Genomic DNA, 13,335 nt, shown 5'->3' on the forward strand with positions numbered 1-13,335 from the left:
TGCACCTCCATTGGTGTCAAGCCACAGAAAGTTAACTTTGTATGTATGTATATGCATGGGTGTAGGTGTGTGTGTGTGTGTGTGTGTGTGTGTGTGTGTGTGTGTATGAATGTGTCAATATAAATATATCTGTGCTTAATTGTAGTCTTCTTGGAGGAAGTGGAGTGATTAGAAATGGGGAAAAAGAAGAAAGTAAAAAGTGTACAGCCAAGAACAACAGGAAAACCTACATGGAAGTAATGAAAAGATGTGTAGCTCTGAACACAATGCATAATATTTATTATATAGGTTTTCTTGAAATGGAAATTTATTGTCTCATATTTTGAATCCTTTCTTATGTTCTGCTGTGCATGTATCAATTTTTTTCTTTTTCTATTTAAGTTTGAAAGAAAGAAAGTTAATTTCAAGTATATGGAAAGAACCCTGCCCTGGAATGGGGAGAGGGTGTTAGGAAAACTGGATTCTGATCCTACTTCTGTTACTATCTTGAGTCAGTCCCTTCCCCAAGCTGCTTAGCACAGCACCCAGAACTTAGTAGACACTTGATTAATGTTTGCTGATTGATTGCCTTTAAATTTTTCCTCTCTAAACTAAGGGAAGGGGAAACCAGATGGTATAGAGGATAGAGTGCTGGGCCTGGAGTGAGGAAGACTGATCTTCCAAAGTTAAAATCTGATGTCAGATACTTACTAGTTGTGTGACCCTGAACAAGCCACTTTATCCATTTTGCCTCAGTTTCCTCATCTATAAATGAGCTGGAGAAGGAAATGGCAAACTACTCTGGTATTTGGTTCCAAGAAAAACCCAAATAGGATCACAAAGAGTTAGAAATTACTCAAAAATGACTGAACAATTACAAAATTAAGGAAGTTGGACTAAATTATCTTTTGGCTCTAACGATATATGATGATTATGTCTCCCCTTGATTCATTCCAAAATTCACTGTACATTAATTCATATTTCATTATTTCAACAAGGATTCATTGAAATGTTATACATAGCCCTGGAGTTAGTTGATGTGGAAGACATCAGTCAAGAGGTGGTCTCTGCCTTTGAGGAGTTTACAGGCAGATAACTTGATGCAAGCTCTCATTCCTTCACATTTTGACTTTTTCAATATCTTTCAGGTTTGGTCTCCTTGTTCTCAGTCTTCCCCACTCCATCCAACTCTTTCAGTTGCCAAAGTAATTTTCCTAAAATACAAATCCAACCATGTCCCTTCCTCTACTCAATAAATTCAAGTGGCTCCCTAGGACATTCAGGATCAAACATAAAATTCTTTAATAGGCATTTAAACTCCTTCAGAGCCTGGCTCTTCCTATTTTCTAGGCTTTTACATTTTATTCTATACACTCTATCCCCACAGCCTCCTTGCTATTCTTTGAACAGGCCCCTCTATCTGTGATTTTTTTTCCCCTGAGGCTGGGGTTAAGTGACTTGCCCAGGGTCGCACAGCTAGGAAGTGTTAAGTGTCTGAGACCAGATTTGAACTCGGGTCCTCCTGACTTCAGGGCTGGTGCTCAATCCTTGCACCACCTGGCTGTCCCCATTATCACTCTGACTTTGCTTCAGTTGTCCTTCATACCTGAAATGTTTTCCCTTATTTCTGCCTCCAGGTTTGTTTTAAGAAATTAGGTTAGGGGCATCTACATGGTGTAGTGGATAGAGCACCAGTCTTGAAGCCAAGAGGACTGAGTTCAAATCTGGTCTCAGGCACTTAACACTTCCTGGCTTTGTGACCCTGGGCAAGTCACTTAACCCCAATTGCCTCAGGAAAAAAAAAAGAAATTAAGCTGATTTCAGAGAAGCCTGGAAAGACTCACATGAACAGATACTAAGTGAAATGAGTAAAACCAAGAGAACATTGTACACAGCAACAACAAGATTATGTGATAATCAACTATAAAGGACTTTGCACTTTCCAATAATAAGGTGATTCAAAGCAATTCCAATAGATTTGTGATGGAAACAGCCATTCACATTCAGAGAGAGAGTGAGCTATGGAGACTCAATGTGGATCAAAGGATAGTATTTTCACCTTTTTTGTTGTGGTGGTTTGTTTGGGTTTTTTCTTTCTTGTGCTTTTTCCCTTTTGATATGATTTTTTTTCATGCAGCATAACAAATGTGGAAATATGTTTAGAAGAATCTCACATTTAACTAATACTGGATTACTTGCTGTCTAGGGGAAGGGGGAAAGAAAGGAGGGAGAAAAATTTGGAACACAAGGTTTTTCAAGGGTGAATGTTAAAAACTATCTTTACATGTATTTTGGAAAAAAAGGCTATTCTTATATATTAAAATATATATATATTATATATTAAAAAAGCTCAAATCCCACCTATGACAGGAGTCCTTTGTATTTTGTGCCCTTCCCCCCACACTGATTTCCTTCTTAGGTTACCCCATTTACTCTATACATATCTTGTATGTAATTGCTTACATGCTGTGTTTCATTAGGATGCAAGCTCTTTGAGATTTTAAGGACTGTTTTTGCTTTTCTGTGTAAACTTCTCCATCTCTCCCCATGCTAGGCACAGTGCCTGGCACAAAGTAACACAAAGTAACAAATAAATTCTTGTTGTCGAAGGCCAAAAATTAGATATTAAACCAAGAATGCCTAATGAGTCACACAAGTAGAAAATAAAGGCAGTATATCAGTGTGAAATGAAATATCTGGAGGTTTCCTGGATGAGGGGGACCAGGACAGAATGTAGATAGATGGAAGGGAATTTTATACAAAACAATCAAACATTCTGAGTCCTGGAGAAAAGCAGAAACATCTCAGGAGCAATGAATACCCTTTGGTGCACTGGGTTTGCAACTCCTATATCTATCAGAATGAGCATCTCTCAGCAGGCGTTTTGTTCTTAACAAATGCTCCCATTTCTATGACCTTTCCAAGATTCATGAAATGTTTTATTTAAAACAACTCAAGAAGTAAAAGACCTGGTTTCAAATCCAGTCTCTGATACCTATTGGCTCTGTGACTCTGGCCAAGTTACTTAACCTCAGTGCAGTACCTACTTTGAGGGAAAAGGTATCACCCTAAATTAGTGCAAGGCATTTATTCAACTTGGGAGTTCCCTGTATTGAGAAAATCAAAGGTGCAGTCCTTGTTTCTATTTTACAAATGAGAGAACTAAGACTCCAAGGTCAACCTCAGCCTTTAGGACATATATATATACTATGGGATTTGGCTCTTTTCAATAATGAGGTAATCCAAGGCTATTCCAATAGATTTGTCATGGAAAGTGCCATCTGCAATCACAGAAAAAACTATGGAGACTGAATATGGATCAAAGCATCATATTGTCAGCTCTTTTGTGTTTTTTTCCCTTTTAATTTGACTTTTCTTGTGCAAAATGACCAATATGGAAATATGTTCAGAAGAATTGCACACGTTTAACCTATATCAGATTGCTTGCTGTTTTGGGGTGGGGGGAGAGGGGGAGAGAGGGAGAAAAAATTGGAATTTGAGGTTTTTCAGGGATGAATTTTAAAAACTTCCTTTACATGTATTTGGAAAAATAAAATACTAATAAAAAAAAGAACATCGATCTAGAAAGGGAACTCAGATGTCATTTATTCTAATGGTATACTTTTACAGATGAGGAAACTGAGTGTAACAACATAGAGGAAGTATCAGTGGGAAGATTTGAACCCAGGTCCAAGGACCTAGAACCAGTGCTCTTCTTACTACTTTACACTTATGTCCATCTCTACTGTGATTTAATTTTCTTCTGCCTACCCTCTGCATGCATCATTTGTCACATGATGTTAGTAATTCAGAGCAGGGAAATCACCAATCTGACTTCCCTGAAGCTGAGAGTTTTTCTGCCCATATCTATATGTTGCCAATATTTAATAATGCTCATTCCTTGGAGCAGGGGTCAAGTCTTCAGCTGCTGCTTGCAGAAGGGCAGTGAAGGGAGGGAAGTAATGGACCTGCCAAGAATAGGTCCTTAGAGGTTCTGGCCTCCTTTGATTTGAATTCTTTCAAACAAAATATGAACCATGATTCTCACACACTGCACTATCACCATTTTCTTTCTTTCTTTCTTTCTTTCTTTCTTTCTTTCTTTCTTTCTTTCTTTCTTTCTTTCTTTCTTTCTTTCTTTCTTTCTTTCTTTCTTTCTTTCTTTCTTTCTTTCTTTCTTTCTTTCTTTCTTTCTTTCTTTCTTTCTTTCTTTCTTTCTTTCTTTCTTTCTTTCTTTCTTTCTTTCTTTCCTTTTTTTGAGGCTGGGGTTAAGTGACTTGCCGAGGGTCACACAGCTAGGAAGTGTTAAGTGTTTGAGACCATATTTGAACTCGGGTCCTCCTGAATTCAGGGCTGGTGCTCTATCCACTGCACCACCTAGCTGCCCCCATCACCATTTTCTTGACCACACATTCATGTGCTTATATGGGTGAGGAGCTCTTCTTCGTTTTACAAAAGGGGACAGTGGATACTAGCCAGTGGTCTAAAGAATCAGACTTTTTATACTTGAGATTGTCAGTAAAGAAAAGAGAAAGACTTGGGAGTTTGGGAGATAACCTCTAGGTATGTGCTACCTTGATGTGTCCCTGAGGGAGACAGATGGCATTGTAGAATCCAAGGCTGGAAGTCAAGACATCTAGTATGAGCCTTAACTGTATTGTTCACACTTCCCTGTGACATGTACAAGTGACTTCTTTTCAGGCCAAAGATTCTCCCTCTGTAAAGTGAGGAAGTTTACTTGCATGGGGTCTTAACCTAGAGTTTGCAAACTTGTTTTTAAAATATTTTCTTTTTGATATGTATTCTGATCTAGTTTGGGGAAGACCTGTAGAACTACTAGAGCCATTTCAGCATTGAAATAGACTACTTTAAGGTGTGCTAATCTTTCCATCACCTGAAATGTTCAAGGAGAGACTAATTGACCATTCATTAGACATGGAGTAAATTTTAGTTTTGAATGTGAGTTTGGACTAGGTAACTTTTTAATAATAATAAATTAATATATAGTTGTCAAATTTTTAAAAAATTCTTTTTTCATTTCTTTTTGGGGAGCTGGGAGTTGTAATATAATTTAGGTTAATTGACTTGCCCAAAGTCACACAGCTAATAAGCATCAAGTATCTGAGGCTTTGAGGCCAGAGTAGAACTTAGATCCTCCTGCTTTTAGGGCCAGTGCTCCATCTACTGTACTACCTGGCTGTCCCCTAAAATATTTTCAAATTTTTATTCAAATATAATTGGTTTTCTTTATAATCCCATATAGGTCATTGTATTTAAAACTATTTTCTGAGAAGGATCCCATAGTTTCACTACCAAAGGGATCATAACATAAAAAAGTATACTAGTCTGGATGATCCATTAGGTCTCTTGTGGTATGTTCTATCTTTCAAAATTCCTTCTGACTGGAGAACTCAGGTGGTAGCAGGAGCTGGAGCCAGTTGTAACAGGTTTGTGGATTGTTAAATTTTCAATGTGAGTATCGTTTACACTTCAGAAACTGACAGCTTCTGATCAAATAAGGGATTGATTTACTGTTTTGTTGATTGTCTAGACTTGAGCAAATGTTAATTATCCACATTAAACTTAAAAGTTTGTGTGCATGCACAAACATTTTACTTTTTCTGGAGAGTTTGGTTGTTAAATATTTATCAGCTCAGCTCTCTGTTACTCTCTAAACATTGCTTAGCTCGGCAGGAGTATAACAGAAAGCTCAGAAAATAAAGTCATCACCAGACTAGAAACCTAGTAATTGCAGGTTAATAATAACTATTAATATATGTCATTTAATTATATTTATCACAATTGCATAATAATTATTAAACAATATATTATTATTGTATTATGTATTAATATAGTAATGTTTGTAATAGTAGTAATACTAGTGGTAATAGTGTAGCAATTAGCATTTACATAGCACTTTAAAGTTTGCAAAATGCTTTACATCCATTATCTATTCTGAGTTTCACAACACTCCTGAGGATTCTATGATTCTACAGCAATTTACCTGCTCTGCTTGAGAGGCAGTCCAGTTTATAGATGTGATGGACTTTGGGTGTGGAATGTATTTACAGGCTCAGTTGATATGTTGGTTAGTTTTGCTGAATTGCTCCCCCACCCCTTTTAAAAATTATTCATTAAAAAAGAATGGAAAGAAAGCTATAGCTATAAATGAAAGGCATGTAAAAATATAAGATGAATTTTTTTAAATTAAAAGGCAAGCAGAAAGTTGTATTGTATATTTCAAAGACCCTTCCAGTTTTAGGATCTATATTTTGATAAATCATAAATCTAACATCAAATAAACCAAGTGATAGGAAAGGCAGTGTGGTGTAGTGGTTAAGAGAGATGGACTTGGAGCCAGAATACTTGGGTTCAAATGTGTTCCCTAAAATATAGGGATTCTTGGCAAATTGATGTGACTTCCAGACAACTGTCAAAGGCTATAACTATAGCAGTTGTCAATCCGCATTTATACAGAGGTTTTTCCCATCACACAGTTTTCCAAAATCAAGAAAATTACTGGACTATTCCTAAAGGGTGCTAGGTGGAGTGCTAGAGCATAGAGTCAAAATGATTCATCTTTGTGAGTTCAAATCTAGCCTCAGACACTTGTTAGTTGTGTGACTCTGTTTGCCTCAATTTCTTTATCTGTAAAATGAGGCAGAGAAGGAAATGACAAACCACTCCAATTATTTTTGCCAAGAAAACCCCAAATAGGGTCATGAAGTTTGGACACGACTGGAAAAATGACTGAACAACAATGGAATCACTTCCTATTCCTGTGAAAGGTACTTGTTCCAGGGGTCAGATGGTCTCCTTGAATAGTAGAACACATCCTTAGGCTGACCTCAGCTTTGGGAATTCCTGAGGTTTCTTCTTCACATTCTTTCCTCCATTCAATCTTTTCCAAACAATTCCCACCCTAGAGTCAAGGTGTTGGCCTTTCTTTGCTTCTGACTCCCTTTCTCTGGCAACCTGTCAGAGTGGTTTGTGTCTCCCTTTATCTGTCCTTCCCATCAAAGGGAGTTTTCCAATAATTCTGAACTAATTAATTTGAATTAGTCACCTACCTAATCTCTAGAAGTTGGATGCTGGTTTACCTGAGATGTTCTTGGGATGTCCCTCAGGGCACTGCTCTTGGTTTCAGACGTGTTAAAAGGCAGGAAGGAACCTGGGCAGGGAGAAGTGGGAACAAATATTTCCTTGTCAGGGAAGGGATTTCTCAGTGCTTTTTCACTCTCTCTTTTTGGGCATCTGGAAACTGGAGAACTCTCAGCTGATTCACAGCTGAGAGTCCTATGTGTGTCCTCAGACTGTGGCCAGACATTTTCAGTCATGAGGGGATCTGTTATGTGTTCCTCTGTGGCAGATTGGTTGCGGGCCAGTGGTTTTTATCTCTAGGAGTGAAGCAGCTGCAGGGCCAGCTCTTAGCAATGTCGAAGATTTGATAGAGTTGGTCTTGTCTTTTCCTTTGCCCCAAAGGACCTTTCTTCCTCCCTCCTTTTCTTCCTTCCCCCTTCCCTAAAGGGTCTTGCCCTCAGACATCTCTGTTAGATAAAGCTAGATAAATGATCATAGAGCTGAAAGGAGCTTCTGAGACTATTTAATCCAACTGCCCTTATTTTAAAGATGAACTAGGCTAAGGGAATCCTCACTGAGATGTTGGCTAGGAAGCAGCGAGACACAGTATGAAACATATTGACCTGGGGTCAGGACACATGGGTTCTGATCCTGATTTTGCCAATAACTTGAAGTATAACTTTGGGCAAATCACCTGACTTTGTGTCCCTGGAAGATTGGAAGATGGCCAACACCATCCCCCCAACCTCAAAGAAGCATCATGTGGTACCAGATTGAGCACTGGACTTGTTTCAAATCCCGATTCATCACTCTCTTCCTTAGGTGTCATTTAAAACTCACTGGCCCAGCAGTGTTCATAACACTGTTATGCATCTTAACAGCTGGATGGCATAATGGATTCTGAACCCGGAGTTCAATTGCTACTTTGTGAGCATCTGAGGAAGGATTTGAATCCCAGGTCTTCTGAGGTTCAAATCTGACTTTAGACACTTACTAGCTGTGTAAGCTTAGGCAAGTCACTTAACTGCTCCCTGCCTCAGTTTCCTCAGCAGTAAAATTGGGATGATAATAGTACCTACCTCCTGAGACTGTGGTAAAGATAAAATGAGATAATATTTGTAATGTGCCTAGGAAAGTGCCTGACACATATCAAGTGCTTGATAAATATTTTTCCTTCTTTCTTCTCTTCCTTCCTTCCTCCTTTCTTTCTTCCTCTCTCCTTCCCTTCTTTCCTCTCTTCTTCTTCTCCTTTCCTCTCTTCTTCCCTTCCTTTTTCTCTTCCCTCCCTTCCTCCCCCTCTCCCTCCCTCCTTCCTTTCCCCCTCTCCCTTCATTTCTTCCTTCCTCCCTCCCCCCCTCTCTTCCTTTCTTCCTTCCTCCCTCCCTCTCTTTTTTCTTTCTTTCTTCCTTCCTTCCTTCCTTCCTTCCTTCCTTCCTTCCTTCCTTCCTTCCTTCCTTCCTTCCTTCCTTCCTTTCTTTCTTTCTTTCTTTCTTTCTTTCTTTCTTTCTTTCTTTCTTTCTTTCTTTCTTTCTTTCTTTCTTTCTTTCTTTTCTTTCTTTCTTTCTTTCTTTCTTTCTTTCTTCCCTTCCTCCTTACCTATTTTCCCTTCATCCATCCCTTCCTCCTTACCTATTTTCCCTTCATCCATCCCTTCCTCTCTCTTTCCTTTTTCTACTTTCCCTACCTTCCTTCTTTCCTTTATTCCTTCCCCTCTTTCTTTCCTTTATTCCTTCTTCCTTTCCTTTCCTTTCCTTTCTTCCTTCCTCTTTTTTGCCTTCTTCTCTCTCTCCTTCCCTTCCTTCATTTGTCTTTTCCTTCCCCCCTTCTTTCTTCCTTTCCTCCCTCTGTCCCTTCCTTTCCTGCCTTCTTCCCCCTCCTTCTTCACCTGGGAAATGAAGAATCTGTACTAGATGTCAGCCAATCCTTGTCCCAGCTCTAAAGCTATGATCTGATGTCCTGGTTCTGACACTTATTAACTGCTGTGTGACCTAGAACAAATTACTTAACTTCTCTGCCCTGTAGTTTCTTCATCTGGAAAATGAAGGATCTAAATTAGATGACCTCCAGAGAATCATCCAGTTCTAAAGCTATGGTCGAAAGCATTAACTCTGAAACTTATTAGCTGCTGTGTGACCACAGGAAAGGTATTTAATCTCTCTGATTCTTAATGTGTTCATTTATTTAAAAAAATAATAATATTTACAGCACCTACCTCACAGGATAATTTGTATGCTTCAAAGCAATATATAAATGTGTGTTATTATTCTATGATATTTTATGATCCTTCCACTGAAGTGTCTCAATGTGGCATGAAGGTGACCCTGGCTTCTCAAAGATTTTTGGCAGAAGACAAGCTCTAGCAGGTCTTATAAAGCTGGAAAAACTTTGATTCCAACCTTGGTAATTAACTATGTTTGTCCTCCTAGGAATAGCCTTGTTAAGTTCCGAGAGGCCATCTCCAGAAACTTGGCCATCTGAATGGAAGTTTTTAGTCACAGTGACTCAGGAAGAGTAACTGCTAACACAGGCCTAGGTTATCTAAAATGTAAAATTAAGGGGTTTGACCAAGTGACCTCTAAGATTTCTTCCAGTTTTAAATCTATTATACTATATGAGCTGTGATCAGCATTTGGGAGGGTAAGTATACTGAAGAAGATAATTTGATTTTTCTTGTGCAGCATGACAAATATGGAAATATGTTTAGAAGAATTGCACATGTTTAACCTATATTGGATTGCTTGCTGTCTTAGGGAGGAGAGAAGGGAGGGAGAAAAATTTGGAAAACAAGATTTTGCAAAGGCGAATGTTAAAAACTATCTTTGCATCTATTTGGAAAAATTAAAAACTATATTAAAAAAGATAATCTTTTTTATACTTGTCTCAGGAGTGAGGATAGCAGGAAAGACTTCTCTTTTCCACTTCTCCCAGCCAGGATCATAAAGGTCAGACATCTAGAGCTGGAAGGGACCTTAGAAGTCTTTGATTCCAGTCTTATTATTTGACAAATGAGAAAAGCAATGGATAGAGATGTTAAGTGGTTTGCCTGGGATCACACAGCCAACATATCTGTCTCCTAGAAGTTCAGCGCTCTCTCCAAATGGTACAGTAGATAGAAGACCTGAGTTCAATTCTGACCTCAGATATTTACATGATCTTGGGCAAGTTTTTTCAACTGTAAAACAGAGATCATAATAGCATCTATCTTTTAGGGTTGTTGGGAAGGTCAATGAGGTCATATTTATAAAGCACTTAGCATAGTATCTGACAGATAGTGAGCACATAATAGATGATTAGAAACAGCTAGGTGTCTCAGTGGATAGAGTGCTGCACTGGAAGTCAGGAAGAACTGAGTTCAAATTTAGCCTCAGACAATTACTGGCTGTTTGACCCTGTATAAGTCACTTTACCCTATTTACCTCCATTTCCTCTTCTGTAAAATGAGGTGGAGAAGGAAACAGTAATCAACTCTAGTAATTTTGCCAAGAAAATCCCAAATGAGGACCATTATACATTACTGAAATAACCCAATAACAATAAATGCTTAATTTTCTTTCCTAACCACAATAGCTGAAGGATGGGAAATGTGAGTCCCAGGAGAGGGTCTGTGAAAGGCCTCTGGAAATGGTGACCCAGTAATGAGATGTGATGGAGGACCTTATATGGCAGTGTTTCAGGAAAGAAGTACCATATCTCGTGTCCTCTGCAATACCCACCACCCCCATCCCCATGCAGCAGGACAGAACACCAACACAAATGAAAGGATCTAGGAAATGAACCAGCAGAGTGACTGTATCCCAATAGCAACAATGGAAAAAAGACTGGACAAAGACTTGAGAATACCTGACTCCTGCCTTTTTTTTTTTTTTTTTTTTTTAAGAAAACAGTTTTACCAAACCATTTGGTATTGGCTAAGAAACAGACTAGTTGATCAGTGAAATAGGTTAGGTTCACAGGACAAAATAGTCAATAACTATAGCAATCTAATGTTTGACAACCCCAAAGATCCCAACTTTGGGGATAAGAGTTCACTGTTTGACAAAAACTGCTGGGAAAATTGGAAGTTAGTATGGCACAATGTAGGCATTGACCCACACTTAACACATACACCAAGATAAGGTGAAAATGGGTTCATGATCTAGTCATAAAGAATGAGATCATAAATAAATTAGAAGAAGATAGGATAGTTTACCTCTCAGACCTGTGGAGGAGGAAGGAATTTGTGACCAAAGAAGAACTAGAGATCATTATTGATCACAACATAAAAATTTTTGATTATATAAAATTAAAAAGCTTTTGTACAAACAAAACTAATGCAGACAAGATTAGAAGGGAAGCGATAAACTGGGAAAACATTTTTTACAGTCAAAAATTCTGATAAACGCCTCATTTACAAAATATATATAGAATTGATTCTAATTTATAAGAAATCAAGCCATTCTCCAATTGATAAAATGGTCAAAAAATGTGAACAGATAATTTTCAGATGATGAAATAGAAACTATTTCTAACCATATGAAAAGATGCTCCAAATCATTATTAATTAGAGAAATGCAAATTAAGACAACTGTGAGATACTATTATATACCTCTCAGATTGGCTAGGATGACAGGAAAAGATAATGCTGAATGTTGGAGGGGATGTGGAAAAACTGGCACACTGATACATTGTTGGTGGAGTTGTGAATGGATCTAACCATTCTGGAGAGCAATTTGGAACTATGCTCAAAAAGTTATCAAACTGTACCTACCCTTTGATCCAGTAGTGTCACTACTGGGCTTATATCCCAAAGAGATCTTAAAAAAGGGAAAGGGACCTGTATGGGCAAAAATGTTTGTGGCAGCCTTTTTTGTAGTGTCTAGAAACTAGAAATTGAATGGATGCCCATCAATTGGAGAATGGCTGAATAAATTTTAGTGTATGAATATTATGGAATATTATTGTACTGTAAGAAATGACCAACAGGATGATTTCAGAAAGGCCTGGAGAAACTTACATGAACTGATGCTGAATGAAATGTGCAGGACCAGGAGATCATTATATATTTCAACCAACAAACACTATTTGTGATCAATTCTGATGGGCATGGCTCTCTCCAACCATGAGATGAACCAAATCAATTCCATTTGTTCAATAATGAATAGAACCAGCTAACCCAGCAAAAGAACTCTGGGAAATGAGTGTGAACCACAACATAACATTTCCATTTCCTCTCTTTTTATCCACTTGCATTTTTGATTTCCTTCTCAGGTTAATTTTACATTATTTCTAAGTCCAATTTTTCTTGTGCAGCAAAATAACTGTATGGATATGTATACATATATTGTATTTAACATATACTTTAACATATATTGGTCTACCTGCCATCTGGGGGAAGGGGTAGGGAAAGGAGAGGAAAAATTGGAATAGAAGATTTTGCAAGGGTCAATGCTGAAAAATTACCCATGCATATATCTTGTAAATTAAAAGCTATAATAAAAAAATAAATAAGTAAAAAGAAAAAGAAAAACACTTTCTAGCTGCCTGAACAGGACTGTTATTGTTTGCCTTTCATTCTCAAAGAGAACTTTGACATCAGGGAAGTGATGCCATGAAATACAAGTGAATTGGATTTAAATGAGGGAGGGTTGTGCAAGGTCACCTGCCTCACTTTCTTCTCCAGAGCCATCTGTGTCCAGTGACCAGAGAGAGAGATGAGGCCTTTTAAAGCTACAATCTTCCACAGGTCTCAGTTTGATTGGGGCAGCACCCATTCACTGATTAAGGCAAGGAATCAAGGCAATTGAGGCAAGGAATCTCCTCTTTCACCTAATCAAAAAAAATTTTAAATCAAAATAAAGTCACTTAACAACCCTGAGGCTCCGTTTTCTTAACTATGAAATGGGGAAACTTTCCATTCATATGGTATAATGTCAAATCCACTTGTTTTAATTACAACAGGAAAATAGAAATTAAAGTTTAAAAATTTGCATCTAAGATGTTTATTCTGGAACAAGAATGAATGAATGAATGAAAAAATAATTTAAATGCTTATAATGTGCCAAGAACTGTGTGCTAAGCCTGGAAAAACAAATAGAAAAAGGGAAACCATCTCAGCCATTGTTCAGAAAAGATGCTACAAATTCAAGTATAAGTGATAATGGTTTGATAGTCTCCTCTCACTACTACTGACACCATCAATTACCATGCCTAGGAAAAGCTAATCAGTGCAAGGTTAGGGAGAGCATAAAACCTTTGTCTCCATCTATGAGAACATAATGGTAGTCTTTGGATTTCTGA

At 37.9% G+C, this 13,335-nt stretch overlaps 1 protein-coding gene across 2 annotated transcripts in view; it reads right to left on the reverse strand.

Moving 5' to 3' along the window:
- Positions 1–13,335, reverse strand: part of LOC141550519 (ATP-sensitive inward rectifier potassium channel 12) — a 132,003-nt gene that overhangs the window by 25,445 nt on the left and 93,223 nt on the right. The window contains exon 2 of one of the 2 annotated variants that reach the window (XM_074281269.1): positions 7,050–7,150. The exons of the other annotated variant lie outside the window; for it this stretch is intronic. The gene's annotated coding sequence lies outside the window, so the exon portion shown is untranslated. The remainder of the gene's footprint in view (positions 1–7,049; positions 7,151–13,335) is intronic. 2 annotated transcript variants of the gene reach the window in all.

The sequence above is a fragment of the Sminthopsis crassicaudata genome, chromosome 1 (genome assembly GCF_048593235.1).
Source record: "Sminthopsis crassicaudata isolate SCR6 chromosome 1, ASM4859323v1, whole genome shotgun sequence".
Lineage (NCBI taxonomy): Eukaryota > Metazoa > Chordata > Mammalia > Dasyuromorphia > Dasyuridae > Sminthopsis > Sminthopsis crassicaudata.